The sequence below is a fragment of the Lissotriton vulgaris genome, chromosome 2_1 (assembly GCF_964263255.1).
Source record: "Lissotriton vulgaris chromosome 2_1, aLisVul1.2, whole genome shotgun sequence".
Taxonomy (NCBI): domain Eukaryota; kingdom Metazoa; phylum Chordata; class Amphibia; order Caudata; family Salamandridae; genus Lissotriton; species Lissotriton vulgaris.
Genome location: NC_141687.1, coordinates 1,757,628,466 through 1,757,645,131, shown reverse-complemented (window position 1 = coordinate 1,757,645,131; position 16,666 = coordinate 1,757,628,466). Strand labels below are relative to the sequence as shown.

General features: G+C 48.1%; 1 protein-coding gene across 1 annotated transcript in view; it reads left to right on the top strand.

Moving 5' to 3' along the window:
- The window catches only part of HRAS (HRas proto-oncogene, GTPase), a 272,103-nt gene that overhangs the window by 7,296 nt on the left and 248,141 nt on the right, over nt 1–16,666 (top strand). The gene's annotated exons all lie outside the window — the stretch shown is intronic.

Below are 16,666 nucleotides of genomic sequence, written 5' to 3'. Positions count from 1 at the left end.
GTCAATAGGTGGTCTCTTCAGGACCTAACAATGGAGGGACACCTGAGAATAAGATTCACTTTCAGAGTGTGCAGTGTACACCTTAAGGCAGTGAAATTACAAAGGAGGGTACTTGCATAGGGGCCAGCCAGGCACCCAGTGAGGGGAGTGGTACTGACATTCTATGAGGTTTGGTTGTATATTTGCTTTATCTAAAGTGTGGACGATCGACAATCCGTTTCTGAGTGTGCTTCTCCAAATCAGGAGAGTAAACAATTACTCATCAATATCCTGTTTGAAAGCTACCTGAGTCACCTTTACAGTTTCCCACTCTAGAGATGAGGGAGAACTGCTTCTGTCTGACGTCGTCGATAACCCAAAGTGAAGCATTTCCCAGGCCCGTACCATTGTATTAGGAGGCTATTATCACTCATTGCATATTACTGTTATGGTCGTCCTTGTATATTTTTTAAAAACTTTGTTTTATGTCACAAATAGTCACAACCTTGATATGCAGGTTCCACCTTCACTTGGGACACCATGCACTGGATTTTGAATAATGTGAATATGCATTTACATAAACACCTTGAATTCATGAATAATTTGTGATATATTTTATTTTCTCTTTCTGACATCTCCTTGCCTTAGAATATTGCCATTGTGCTGTTTAATATTGTTTACATGTTGATTGGCCACAGGAACCACAGTTCCTTGTTAAACTAGTGGGCCTGCAGCATTGATTGTGCCACCCAAGCACTTTTAAACATGCCTCCGACCTGCCAATGCAGAGCCTGTGTGTCCAGTTTTAAACTGACATGCCGACCTGGCAAGTTAACCTAATTACCAGGCCCAAACCTTCCATTTTTGTTTTTTTTTACATATAGGTGACCTCAAAACTAGGCCCAGGACAGCCCATGGGCATGGGCAATGTATTTAAAAAGCAGGACATGCACATTTAAGTTTTCCATGTCCTAGTAGTGAAATAGTCTTACATTTTGTTTTTTCACTACCTCAAGGCCTATCCCTCACATAGGATAAGATTGGGACTATCTTGTTACATTTTATAAGTGTTGTTTCCAATTGGAAAAATAAATTTGGTGTCTCTGGACTCACAATTTAAAAATACAAAGTACAGTTAGGCTGGTTTTTAAATTACAGCTCTGAAAATGACACTTTTAGAAGGCTGGCATTTTCTTACTTAAACGATTTGGTGACTTTTGCCTGTCTCTGGAATACATGTCTGGGGTGGGTGACAGCTGGCTTCCTGCACACCCTCTAGATACCCACACACAAAGGAAGGGTAGATGTGACTTTGTAGCCATCTGCATGTTGATGGGTCGTCCTGAACCAGATGGGAGGGAGGAACTGACACTTCAAACCTGAAAGGGGAGGGAGGAGCTGACACTTCAAACCACAAAGGGTTGCATACTCCCTGTAGTGAGTCTGGAGCCAGGACAGGAAAGGCAGGGTTTAGTGCACTTCAGAACATCTCTTTGAAGTTTCCCAACTTCAAAGGCCCAACTTGGTGTAAGCGCTGGAACTCTGATACCATGAACTCCGAACACTTCTACAACTGAGGACATTCTACCAGGAAGAAGGATTGCTGCGCTGCCAGGAGGGATTGTCAATTAGCTGAACTGCTTTGCTGTGTTGGGCTACTGCTTATTGCCTGGGAGTGAGAAGGACTGGACCTGACTCTCTGCATTCCAAAACCTAAGTATCTCCAAGGGTTTGTTGGCTTCCCTCCCTGTTTCTGAAGTCTCACGGCTATCAAAGACCACCTCCCCCCTTGCAACCATAGCCTGGTCTCTGTCTGATGCGAGTCCTGCCCTGCCAAGTGGTGCCAATCCAGTCCTAGGCCCATGGAAGTGAGTAGCTGTGCTGCAGCCCAAGAAAGGCCATGCATCGATGACGTTGTGCTGATCGGAATTGGTGCATTTCCCTAGACAGCCGCTGCTGCACAAACTGCAGCCACTGCATCACCAACTACGCAATGCATCGTCCCCTGGTTCTGACGCATTCACGACTTTGCTCTGTGCCAATGCATCGATATGTGCTGCTTGCATCGCCTACAGCCCTGTGGTTTGACGAATTGCCTTGATTTCCATCGCATCTTGCTGCATACTCAACTCGGCGTAGCTAGGAATCGCTTACATCTCTACGCTCGACAGCGACGCATCACCTCCTTTGCTCCACGCACCGCCATCTACGTTGATGGGTCCAAGTTATTATTCAGCGGGCCTGCGTGGCTCCTGTGTCTGGTCCACGCTCCATTGTGGTCGGTCTGAACTTTTGGATTTGGCCGGGTCATATGTGACCAGATGGCCCCAGTTGCTGCTATCTGTTTCTAAGCACTACAAAACAGTTTATACTTTAATGAACCCCTTTTGTTGCACACTTCCTGATATTCTGTGCTTTGTACTCTTTGGAGTTCAAAAAGGATTGCAGTCTTTTCTTTGACGGTATATTTGGTTGCTCCTTCTGCTTTTATATGCCTTCCTGATCAATCCTCTCTATTCAGGTCGTGCTTAGTGGTGTGATTCTTGAAAGTCTTTTTGTGTTTATTTCATACAACTGCGTTCATTATTCTGCATTGGGAATTATATTTGGTGTTAACCTTTTTCATGCTTTCACTGTTCAGCTCCGTTGTTAAGTTTGTCTGCTTACTTCTAAAACTGCATTTCAAATTTCTGGCACTTAAGCCCATAAGGTCATCAGGTCACATGTTCTGTTGGTCTGGCCTCTTTTCACCGTATTTTACCCAGACGAGCTGGTCCTTCATACCTGTCCACAGTTTCTGTATACAGCTGTATCTGCCTTCCACACGGGCTAGCTTATAACAATACTCATGTCCTTGTCTTCTCCTTTAATGTAAAGGAAGGACCACTTTGAATGTGACTTAGACCCACGCAAGCATTTCTCAAAGTAGTTTGACAGTCACAGACACAGAGTGCTGTGCTTGGGCTCATTTGTGTTGTGTGGTTGGGATGTCAATAACTAGCAACCTCGGTGTTGCGGTGGGTTAGATAATTAATCTTCCTTAGAAAAGAAGGCCTATATTATTATAGGAGTTGTCACGGGATGGTTAAACAGCCAGTGTTATTCTGACTCTGGCATACAGGCTCGCTGTAGTGTCACCGGGAGTACAATTGAAGAACGCGAGTTGCATATTTCAGCCCTCATCCCATGTCCCCAGGGGTAGGCGGCGGGGAAGAGTCCTCTCGTGCATGCACATCTGCTCCGCGTGGTCAGGCTTCACGAGCTCCTTCAGCCGCTGCGTCACCTCGGCCGCGCGCATGGGCCCGTCGATGGAGTTATGGGAAGTGAGGGTGTCGGGTTCTGGCAGTGACCTCACCCCTGGGCCTAGGCCATTCCTGAAAACCGATCTCTTGCTCTTCCTTTATGAATCACTTCGGCACATCACATTACCTTCCATGAAAGATGCGGCCAATCCACGGCCTTGCGCGTGCCGTAAAATCACTCTTCCTCGTTCCTCCTTCGCGAGAGATGTTTTGACCGACTTCCCACATGAAACAAAGCCCGTGACGTACATAATGAAGGCTCCTTGTTGGTAATGAACATACGCGTTTCTCTGACTCTACCTTTTAAATGAGTCGCCCTACTTTTGGAAATGTTAGTAGACGGTGCACCACAAATCCATTGCCAGGAAATACCTCGGTCTCCTTCGGGTTGTCTGCAGTGGCTGTTCATGTGACAGACACCGGTGCCTTGTGTTGGTGCTTTAGTAAACCAGCAGGTTAGGACATGGAGTGCAGAAGATATATAGCGCTGCCTTTTATCGCCCTCTTGCAGCACTATCGTAACAGGGAGGACCGTGGCATCGGTGGCTTCACTTCACTTCAGCAAAGCGCCCTGAGAGAGAAGAATGCAGCGCCCAGAAGCAGGTGCTGCTCAGCGTGCCAGCAAGGTTCCACATTTACAGGCATATTTGTGTATGGGGATAACAACTAAGGTATAAAGAGTCTGCCGAGCTTGTCAGGTCTCTTGCTGGTACAGCCTGTGCCTATCCGGCTCAAACTTCATGTGTAGGGAAGGGCTACTTTGAAAAGACCCAATTGTGCACTCATTAGTATGAAGGGATGCTAACAAGAAGGCACATTTACCCCAGAGTTCTCCAACATGTAGCTCTATGTGCCGTCCAACCCATTGGATGAAAAGCTTTTGTTTGATTGAATTAGGTATGTTTCCAACATTAAAATGTATGTATTTACCTATAAATTGTGCTTTTTTCCAAAACTGATAAGCAGATGTTAGGAGAAAACAATATTTAAAGAGAATATTCAAAAGGAAATTCTTGCTGCACTGGGGGATTTTATAATTGATGTTCTTTCCTGGGAGCCAGGCGGCATTATGTATATGTGTGCATAGACTTACTCAACATTTGGAGTATGGGTTCATGACACACAAGTACACACATGATCACCTCTTTTTTACAGACCTGCTATTTTGTAACAATCTCTGTAGAATTGAAACGATGAGAGAATTCATTATGTTTGAAAAATGGGCCATGCCATTGATAAAGTTGAAACTCATTCTGATATATATAAAATGCCTTTTCATCTCTGCTGCACAGATTTTTCTGCCAGGTAGAGACTCCCGTCAACCAATATCGTTTAAAGGCGCAAAATGTTTTCTTGTGGATTTCACGGTCTTCGCTTGAGGCAAGAGTGAAAATTAGGCATGGGCTGGCTTGAGTTTAGGGCTCATGTCCATGAAAACACCTGTCCTCTTATTTAAAAATTATAGAAAAGTTTAATAAACTGCAAAAATGTACAGTGCACATATTACCAGAACTCTAGAGTAATACACAACAAAAGAAGCTAATCACATGCCCTCTACGTTGGAGTCAAGAACATTCCCCTGTTTCTCCACTGTGCCTGTTCCCTGAGGGTAATGGGGGATGTTAAAAAAAAAAACACGGATAATAGCATGATGTATTTTTCTATTCCGTGGCAGGTTCAGCAGTGCCAACTCGGTGTCCCAACTTGTGTCACATGATATCTCCTCCCTTCCCACACTCACCCAGCCCAGTGCCAATATCACACATTGGGAGGTGAAGTGGGCTGTAAACCCATACTCCCAGTAGATTCCCAGGTCCTGTGAGGTGGTTCAGCATTGCAGATGATCATTGGGGGTTTGGCCCTTACCTTGGAGCCCCAGAAGTGTGTGTTTGTTTTATTTTCTCAACCAGTGTTGTCACAGAGCAACACCACCAATTCCTTGGCTTTCCACAACTGTGCTCCATCACCAAACCCGACCTGCACCTTTCACAAAAGAAAACATTTTTTCAAGTTGGCAGGTCTGACGGTTAATTTAATTTCAGGTGACAGTAGTTGGACTGCAACCTGTGACAGCAGCTTTATTTTTTAGTATATCTGTGCAAGCCCTTTGAACCACCTGCCGATCTTTGTGGGCTTGATTCACCATTTTCATAGTGATGAAATACCAGTATCTTTTTAGAATCTCTTGAGTGTCAGAAAAATGGGGACAACAATTTCATTCTTTGTTCTTGAACCATAGAGAAGATTTCAGGGAACACAATGGGCCAAGATCTCCTCTCCAGGCTCTGAAAGACGTTGAAAACTGTACTTCTGTCAACGGCAGAAGTTAACATTTTCCTAAAGTGAGAAAAATGATGGTGTAGGGAAAGTTAATTTGCAATCAGTTTGTAGATTTTCACATTAACAAATGCATTTGTATTTTTGCTCTTACAAAAATGTAAATTAGAAACGTTTGCTAGGAGTGCGGTTTCCTAGCCTACTTCTGTAAACACTTGTGTGTTCCTAAAAGTCGTAAATCTGCACCAATGTAAACTTGCAGGTACACTTTTGTGGCTTTCTTTAAGACTTGATCCTCTAATTTATTTTCATGTTGCTCATTATGAGTTTTTACACTGATTCTCAATTATCTTTTTTTAAAACACATTTTACTGATTATTGCCTCAGAGGATTGTTATTTTAAGATTCAGTCGTTTATCAAGACTCTTGTTTCAGGATGCAGTTTTTTTGTGTTCGTCATCAGTCTTGCTTTCATGCTTTTGCATAAGCGGTATCGTTAATCTGAGCTGCATTGTGTGACTGTACCCTATTTAGAACTGCTAAATATTTGTATTGACCTCGCCTGCTTGCCGGTATCTTTAAGTGCGCTGCATTGTTTGATTGTGCCATATTTCGACCTGTGCATTTTTTCGAACAGCTAATTAAGTGTATTAACTGCACCTCGCTTGCTTGCACCATTTGTTGTTTTGACATAGAGTTAACTGCGCGATACCCCCCGGCGCCCTGCTCGACTCCCCCCTCCATTTTGGATCTGTTGTTGTTGTGCTCCGTGTTGACCTGAGCCCGCCCCGCCTCCCAGCTGAGCCGCCCTCCCACTAACTATTTACAGCGCTCCCTGTCCCAGAAGCGCTGTGATCCCTCTTTGCTTCTGCCATGAGTGGTCGCTCCCCTGCCTCTCCACCTGAAGCGGTATCGTTAATCTGAGCTGCATTGTGTAACTGTACCCTATTTAGAACTGCTAAATATTTGTATTGACCTCGCCTGCTTGCCGGTATCTTTAAGTGCGCTGCATTGTTTGATTGTGCCATATTTCGACCTGTGCATTTTTTCGAACAGCTAATTAAGTGTATTAACTGCACCTCGCTTGCTTGCACCATTGTTGTTTTGACATAGAGTTAACTGCGCGATACCCCCCCGGCGCCCTGCTCGACTCCCCCCTCCATTTTGGATCTGTTGTTATTGTGCTCCGTGTTGACCTGAGCCCGCCCCGCCTCCCAGCTGAGCCGCCCTCGCCCCTCCCCCTTCCCACCATCCATATGACAGCAGCCCAAGCGTGCAGCATCCACGCGCAGCGACCGCGCCCAACCCGCGCCGAAGGTGCGCCAAAGGTAAGCCCGTCTACGCCCGTCTGCGCCTGGACCGCGCCCAGCGCCATACCCCCTGCCCTTCGCGCTGCCCAGCCCTCCCGCATTACCTACGATGCCGCCACCCTCCTAGCCCTTAACCCCGGTCGCGCCCCCAACTGCGTCCAAGCCGCTCCTGGACACACCCATGGACCTTTCTCTTGCTACTCCTGCAAATTCATCGGCACCGACAACATCTCCGCCACAACCACACCACAGATTCCCGACCCCAACCACCTACAATGCATCCTCCTCAACACTCGATCGGTCCACAGACACGCCATTGACCTATGGAATCTACTAGACACCATCTCTCCAGACATCGCCTTCCTAACAGAAACATGGATGAACGCTTCCTCCGCCCCAGACATCACCATTGCCATCCCTGAAGACTATAAGATCACACGCAAGGACCGTACCGGCCACACAGGAGGAGGAATCGCTATCGTCCATAAAAAATCAATCCACATCTCAACCAGCTCTGACGTCAACCTCGCCAACTCTGAACACCTTCACTTCCAGATCCACATCGACCCCAAGACCACACTCAGAGGTACCCTCCTTTACAGACCACCAGGACCCCGCGCAAAATTCAGTGAAGACATCACGGACTTAATCACTCCACACGCGCTCCCCTCCAAAGATTACATCCTTCTGGGAGACCTCAACTTTCACCTTGAAAAGAACAACGACCGCAACACCACCACCCTCTTGGACAACCTCGCCAACCTCGGACTTAAACAACTGGTCACTTCCCCCACCCACATCGCAGGTCACACACTCGACCCCATCTTCACCTCCAGCAATCATGTCTCCTTCAGCCACACTACGGATCTCCTCTGGACTGACCACAGCTGCGTTCACTTCACCTACAACAAGCCGAAACCCACCAACCAACTCTGCAAAGAAACTGGAACAAAATCACCATCGACCAGATCTCCTCATCGCTCCTTCTAAACACCCCAGCCCACTCTTCTAACCCAGACCAAGCCGCCGCCAACTTCACCCTATGGTTATCCAACACCGCCGACATCCTAGCACCACTGAAAAAACGTCAACGCAAACCTAGCAGCAAGAAGGCCTCATGGTTCAACGATGATCTTAAGAAGTCCAAGAAACTCTGCCGCTCCCTTGAAAAGGCCTGGAAAAAAGACCCAACCACTAGCACCAAGGACGCCTTCAAAAACGCCACCCGCACACACCACCAACTAATCCGAAAGGCCAAGAAAACAGCATTCAAGGATCGACTAGACAACAACGCCCACAACAGCAAGGAACTTTTCAACATCGTCAAGGAATTTACCAACCCCTCGGCCAACTCCAACGACCTTACCCCTTCTCAAGCCCTCTGCGACTCCCTGGCTTTATTCTTCCACAACAAAATTGCAGACATCCACAACAGCTTTGACAACCAACCCGGAGACCAACCCACCCAACCATATGCTGAACATTCTCCCCCCTTGAACGCTCTTAACGACTGGAACCCAATCTCCACTGAGGACACCATCCGCCTGATGAACTCTATCCACTCAGGATCCCCCACAGACCCATGTCCTCACCACATCTTCAACAAAGCAGACTCCGTCATAGCACCGCACCTCCGAGACGTCATCAACTGCTCCTTCAACTCCGCCACCTTCCCGGAAAGCTGGAAACACGCTGAACTCACCGCCCTTCTGAAAAAACCCACAGCGGACCCCACCGAACTCAAAAATTACCGCCCCATATCGCTCCTTCCATTCCCAGCCAAAGTCATCGAGAAAGCTGTCAACAACCAACTCGCCGCCTTCCTCGAAGCCAACAAATCCCTCGACTCCTCACAATCTGGCTTCCGAGCAAATCACAGCACTGAGACCGCCCTCATCGCAGCAACCGACGACATTCGAACTCTACTGGACAATGGAGACACAGTCGCCCTCATCCTCCTCGACCTCTCTGCAGCCTTCGACACAGTCTGCCACAGTACCCTTTTACAACGCCTCAGAAACATCGGAATACAAGGAAAAGCACTCGAATGGATCACCTCGTTCCTCACCGGAAGAACCCAGAGAGTCCGCCTTCCACCACTCAAATCCGAAGCCACTGAACTCATCTGTGGCGTACCACAAGGATCCTCACTCAGTCCCACCCTCTTCAACGTATACATGAGCCCCCTTGCGGCCATCGCTCGCCAACACAACCTCAACATCATCTCCTACGCGGATGACACTCCACTGATCCTTTCTCTCACCAATGACCCCAGCACCGCCAAAACAAACCTACACGAAGGAATGAAAGAAGTTGCCGAATGGATGAAACAAAGCCGTCTGAAACTGAACTCAGATAAAACAGAAGTCCTCATCTTAGGTACATCCCCCTCTGCATGGGACGACTCTTGGTGGCCGGAAGCCCTTGGAAAAGCACCCATCCCAACAGACCACGCACGGAACCTAGGCGTTATCCTGGACTCTTCACTCTCAATGAACAGACAAGTCAACGCCGTATCCTCATCCTGCTTCAACATTCTTCGCATGCTCAAAAAAACATTTCGCTGGATCCCCACCGAAACCAGAAAAACAGTCACCCATGCTCTGGTCACGAGCCGACTGGACTACGGAAACACCCTCTACGCAGGTACTACCGCTAAACTCCAGAAGAAACTCCAACGAATCCAAAACGCCTCAGCCAGGATCATATTAGACATCCCACGTAACGAACACATCTCTGGCCACCTGAAAGACCTCCACTGGCTACCCGTCAATAAGAGGATCACTTTCCGACTGCTAACCCACGCACACAAATCACTCTACGACATCGGCCCAGAATGCCTCAACTCACGACTGTCCTTCTACACCCCCTCCCGCCAACTACGTTCTTCCAGCCAAGCCCTCGCCACTGTTCCCCCGCATCAACAAGACCACCATGGGAGGCAGATCCTTCTCATACCTGGCAGCTAAAACCTGGAACTCACTCCCCACCTACCTTCGCCTTACCCAGAACCACCTAGCTTTTAGAAAGCAACTTAAAACTTGGATATTTGACAAGTAAGCGTCCTCCCCTCCCTATGCGCCTTGAGACCCTCTGGGTATGTAGTGCGCTATATAAATTCTCTGACTTGACTTGAACTTGACTTAGTTGAACAAGCTGGGCCCTCCTTTTTTTTCCTTAAAGAACTTCATAATGGTAAAGGCTCTAGTATTAAGGAACCATCTATTGAAGTTTGAAACGACTTCTACATTTAGATACAAATCTCACATTTAGTGGCAGAAAAAACCTCTTTCAAAGATCCATACTATGGTACTGTAAACTAGCAGCAAAGGGTTTGCGCAGCAGGGGTTTGGGTCTTGTTGTCTTATGGACAAAATAGAAATGGGTAAAATAAACATGAAACCTTGTCCTTAACTCAGTTTCATGCTCCTATATGACCATCCGTTAATGCCATAATCAAAACTGTATGGTGAGGTTAACCACCAACATGTTTATTTACTTCAGTGAACTCTGACAAATGCCTCTTGCTCTTGAAGCCCTCACCTGCTTTAGTGGACAGTTTGTCCCTTACACTGTGGTCTCCTTCAAAAGATTTAAAGATTTGGTACAGAAAACACTATTGACACTTGAGGCAGGCAGGAGGTCTCAGAGATTGGTTTGGTTTTCTCTGCTTTAAACTCGGGCTATGGCGTCCTGGTGGTTTGAGTCCTACACATGTCCTACAGTTTTGCCAGTCTTCAAAATCTTTGATTGTTCAAGATTTGGAAGACCAAACATACTTGAGGTGGAGGTCTCTGCTCCGTAGAAGTGCTTAGAAGCTTTAGCACAACAACAAGGTGATGAATGGAATCCTTGAATTAATCTCATCCACTAGCAATCGCTCTGGGCGCATTCGACCCTGCTCCTCATGGGAACAGTGTGTATGTCCAGAGCTGCCACCAGGTGCCTCCCTTCCTCCACATCCTCTCTAAGCAATACCATCTTACTTCACACACAGCTAATCCAGATGGAGAGCTTACCCTTGGATATACTGGGTCAAGCACAGGCTCCGGACCGGAGTGGGCCACCTTTTTGCAGCTGAGACATGGTGTTGGCCCACCATGCCACCACCATCAAGTCTAAAAGCTGCCTGAGCAAAAAAAGCTGGCCAGAACTACACTTATGAGGCTACCATCTTAAAGCTTCCTAGTTTTTGCCCATCTGATGGTGTTTGACAAGATTGTGCTCGCATATCCCAATTCCCTCAGGTACACAGCTGTCTTAAACAGCAGGGGTGACTGCGCATACTGCGTAATTTCCATTATCATCTTTGTATGCTGCTGCCCCGGGTAAATGTAGAAAATTAAAAGTTTGGAACCCCTGAATTGTGAAAAAATCTCTAATTTCCTTCTGTACCCTCTTCAGAAAATGTAGGCCTCTTGCATGGCAATATGGTGGACCCTTACATTCGAATGAAGATTTCATACAATTTTGGAGGTATAGGGAGAAGGCTATTGAGATCATTCAGTGCTCTCCTGATACTGGGAAGCTGAGGGATCAGATGACTGTTTTAAAAAAGCAAAGGATTTAGAGAAGTTTCTTCAAAAGAGAGGGAAGGCTAGGCATTTTCTGAGGTTTTTGTAAGATTCTATGAAAGAAGGCTATTGACTGAAAAGGGTTCTGTTGTGAGTCAATAATAATAATTCTATATTGCATGATTAATTAAAATCTTACAATAAAGAAGAAAAAAAAGGCATCAAAACACAAACATAAAAACAGAGCTATGAATCCAAAATCCATCAGACCCCTTAGCTGAACAATTTCCACCGCGGATAATAGAGTATACATTATATACGATACTTTTGGTAATACATTATTGCAAATCAACAGGTCAAGTCTTAAAATAGTAGTAATATACAGTTACAAGTTCATTACTTATGTGCAAATACTCATGTGCAATTCGGAATTCTTCTCTAGCTATCAGTAACTTCCAATTTTGTTATGCTCAAATCACTGGCATCAAATTTCATTTTCGCAAGAATCAGAAATTTGCTAAAATGTGCGTTTATTATTATATCCGTTGGATTGAAACAAACTACCATGGCTTTTCTACATGATCGTACACCTCTATCGTTCAGACGATTCTTTAAGTATCTCATTCTTTCATCATTAATTGATGTACATATGCAAACCAAATGTATGTTTTCTTCCCACTGATTGCATAGTCTATAGGGAATCGTCTTAGTTGGTCTCAGCCAAGGCATTGCATGCATTAGTCCCGGCAGATTGCCAAATCTTGCTTTCATAAATATATTTTTTGTTTGTATTGTTCAAGGTATAATTAGATATGGCTATGACTTTGTGAATGACCATTAACGAGAACTTATTGTTTGTGTGCTGTCCGAGGAGCCAACTCACCGCCTGTTCCCGAGTTGAGGGGAAAGACGCTGTAACTTGCCGGACCCGCTCCGCGGGTCCCTCTGCGCCAGGAGCACCCGAGGGAGTAGAGGAGAAGACCAACTGACCCCTCCTGCACCAGCAGGGCTGCGAGCAGCCTAGCAGGGACTCCGTTGACCAGGAGTCCCTGCGCGGAACACCTGTGGCCGCTCTCCCTGCCGGACACGCCCCTGACAGCTCAAAAGCTGTTCTGTGCTCCAAGTCTGCGGGAAAACTTGTTGTTTGTGTGCTGTCCGAGGAGCCAACTCACCGCCTGTTCCCGAGTTGAGGGGAAAGACGCTGTAACTTGCCGGACCCGCTCCGCGGGTCCCGCTGCGCCAGGAGCACCCGAGGGAGTAGAGGAGAAGACCAACTGACCCCTCCCGCACCGGCAGGGCTGCGAGCAGCCTAGCAGGGACTCCGTTGACCAGGAGTCCCTGCACGGAACACCTGTGGCCGCTCTCCCTGCCGGACACGCCCCTGACAGCTCAAAAGCTGTTCTGTGCTCCAAGTCTGCGGGAAAACTTGTTGTTTGTGTGCTGTCCGAGGAGCCAACTCACCGCCTGTTCCCGAGTTGAGGGGAAAGACGCTGTAACTTGCCGGACCCGCTCCGCGGGTCCCGCTGCGCCAGGAGCACCCGAGGGAGTAGAGGAGAAGACCAACTGACCCCTCCCGCACCGGCAGGGCTGCGAGCAGCCTAGCAGCGACTCCGTTGACCAGGAGTCCCTGCGCGGAACACCTGTGGCCGCTCTCCCTGCCGGACACGCCCCGGACAGCTCAAAAGCTGTTCTGTGCTCCAAGTCTGCGGGAAAACTTGTTGTTTGTGTGCTGTCCGAGGAGCCAACTCACCGCCTGTTCCCGAGTTGAGGGGAAAGGCGCTGTAACTTGCCGGACCCGCTCCGCGGGTCCAGCTGCGCCAGGAGCACCCGAGGGAGTAGAGGAGAAGACCAACTGACCCCTCCCGCACCGTCAGGGCTGCGAGCAGCCTAGCAGGGACTCCGTTGACCAGGAGTCCCTGCGCGGAACACCTGTGGCCGCTCGCCCTGCCGGACACGCCCCTGACAGCTCAAAAGCTGTTCTGTGCTCCAAGTCTGCGGGAAAACTTGTTGTTTGTGTGCTGTCCGAGGAGCCAACTCACCGCCTGTTCCCGAGTTGAGGGGAAAGACGCTGTAACTTGCCGGACCCGCTCCGCGGGTCCCGCTGCGCCAGGAGCACCCGAGGGAGTAGAGGAGAAGACCAACTGACCCCTCCCGCACCGGCAGGGCTGCGAGCAGCCTAGCAGGGACTCCGTTGACCAGGAGTCCCTGCGCGGAACACCTGTGGCCGCTCTCCCTGCCGGACACGCCCCCTGCCCTGTCAACATCTTACATAACTGGGCAGGGCCGCCCCTGCGCGGGAGCGACCGGGGCGAAGACCGGGCCGTTTGAGGCCGTTTGAGGCCGTTTGAGGCCGTTTGAGGCCGTTTGAGGCCGTTTGAGGCCGTTTGAGTACGGCCTAGGCCCACCCCCCCATGTCGATTGGAAGGCCATAAGGTAGGCGGCGGATTCCGCACTAACATCTCCCGTTCCTTGGTGTTGCTAATACAGCCTGACATTATTGTAAAACCCTGCCATCTGTATCCACTGCAATGCCGCTACGGTCAGGCAAAGAACGATCTGTGCAAATCCACACTACCAAGGGAGTCGTATCCGGCCCCCTTGACGCTTTTATATCACGGGCTACTGGAATCCTGGAGAAGGAAATTGCCATGGTAGAGAAAAGACTCTCAATAGATCTCATCAGTGGCAAGCGATCGTCATTGGGGGCCTTAGCTAATTCCACCTCCCCTGTGCCCTCTGCCCCACATGCTGCCTTTAACTGCGTCCACACTACCTCTACGGACGTAATCGTCCATCTAGAAAGCATAGGGGCGAGCCCATCAGCTGATATTCTGAAGAAAGAAAGGCACAGTATAGAAGCTTCCCAATGCAGTCAGGGGGATGATGATAATGACTCATTGATTAGTGGGGGGCCTGATCCTAGTCAGCTTTCTGGATACCTCCCCCCTTAACCACTGTAATAACTCTAATTCTGCTGAAACCTCCAACCACCCCGTACCCAACCCTGGTCCCAACATTAAAAAGAGAAAGTTGGACTCTAGATTGTCGGGGGAGAGAGATTTAAAAATTCCTAAAGTAAATGAAGCCCAAGACGATAGGAGACAGGGGTCTGAGCTTCCTCCAGACCCTCTAATCCCCTCTGTATTTACCAATATGCTATGCCCTTCCCTCTCGGCCTTGGGCTCCTCAAGTACCTGCCCCATGTGCCTTAATAGTGACGAAGTCTTGTTAGCAAAAATGGAGGCCATGTTTAAAACTTTACCTCTACCTGTCCTGGAGCGGACAAGGCTCATGACCTCAAAAATTGATAGTATGGAGGCCTTGATTAATTCAAACCATGCAATGCTACAAACATTACTTGGCACAAATCACACGGGTGCCAGCAAAACACTAACAGCTACTAAGGCCCCTGGTAACAACAATATGGCAAGGGGTAAACCACTTCCTAATAAAACCTCAGGGCCGAACACTACCATGCTTAAAGGGGGTGAAAAATCTAACACTACATCTTCTAAACCAGGCACTAGCACCCATGTCCAGGCACCAAAGCCACATTCAAAAACAGTGGATAAACATAATACTGGTGGGCGTCAAACCATGGGACCTCCCCCACAACCTACCTCAAACCCTGCCCCCCCTAGCACGCAAAGAGACCAACGTACTGCCCTCACTAACTACAGGGAGGGGGGGCGCAAAAGACCAACTACTCCTTGTGTTGATTTACCACCTGAAGCAGCTCAACACACGATTGTCCTGACAGGTGTAGCACCGCTAAAACCAGGTACCAGGGAGTCTTATGGGGACCTTCGTAATAAAGTCATTTTCTGGCTAAATAAAAACCGCCCGTTACCTCCCTCCACTCCTACGGAGATACTATTCGTGAGGAGAGTAGATTGGGTGGGACATGGGACCAAAGACTTGGAGGGAGATTGTATCTTAATCTCGTTCAAAGATATGTGGGTGGTAGATGCCATCCGACGAGAACCGAGGTTTGCAAGACAGGGGGATGTACAAACCTTAGCCTTATCGTATTTTTACCCACATAGGCAAATACCCCCCCCAATCCTACCCCTTATTTCGCCAGGCCCCAGCCGTAAGACACCCCCTGGCATTAACCCCTCTTGACTGTCAGCGTCCCTTTCTCTTTAATCACTTTGGTCCCCTCTCTGGCCTTGAGGCTATCGATTGACTCAACGATCCACCCAGTGAGCCTTCCCCTGTTAAAGCAGCAGCCCAAGAGCCTATTGAGCTCAGCATGGTGAGTCCATACCAACTTAGTAATCTAGTAGATGAGGGTGGAGGTCCAGTTTCTTTGCTACTTAATCCACCACCCCACATAGTTGTTCAAGAGATCCCGATCAAGGATAACTCCATAGTTCCAATAGACCATGTTAGGCACATAGAGGTTAAAGATGATAAAGGGCGTCCACAGGGAGTTACACAGCCCTTACCCTTGCAACCTCCATGGTCCACTTGAATGACAATTTGAAAATCTTGTCCTGGAACATAGCGGGTATTAAGGCCCGTCTTGCCTCTACTGATTGGTCGAACTTTGTGGACAACTACGACATCATTCTGTTGCAGGAAACCTGGGCAACTGAGCCTGTCTACAAGTTGGGTTACATTAACTTTTTTAAACCTGCAATTAAAGGGGGCAAAGGGCGGGCCTCAGGTGGCCTGACGATCTGGGTGAAACAGTCTCTGGGTTTTCATCCAACTGAACTCCCTGCTGAGCATCCGGATCTCCTCCAAATCAAACTAAGCAAAGGGAATCAGCAAAATGTGAACATTCTTAATATCTATGCTAGAGGTCTGCCCGGTGGTCGAAGTCCGCCCTTGTTGAACATTATCGACCATATAATTTCGGAAATGGACAGCGGAAATGTCACCATTCTTGCTGGTGACCTAAATTGCACCATAGAACCATTGTTTGATATGGGAGACACCTGGAGCATGGCTGAGGACTCTGTTTGGGGCATCCCCGACTTAAAAGTGGCAAAGAGGGCAAAAGCAACAGAGGCGGCAGTGTCTTGGATGGCATTCTGCCTACAAAAGGGTTTTCGTGCATGTAACGGCCGCTCTACTTCGGACATTAAAGCAAATTGTACTTTTGACAATGGGCAGAGGCAGAGCCGCATTGACTACATCTTGTTGAATATGGAACATTGGCAGTTACTAATTGATATGGCAGTACTACAGCGCCCGGAAAGCGACCACAACCCGCTGTCATTGCATTGAAGATACCAGGTCTAAAGAGACAGGAGGAGTCCACCGCCACCTACAC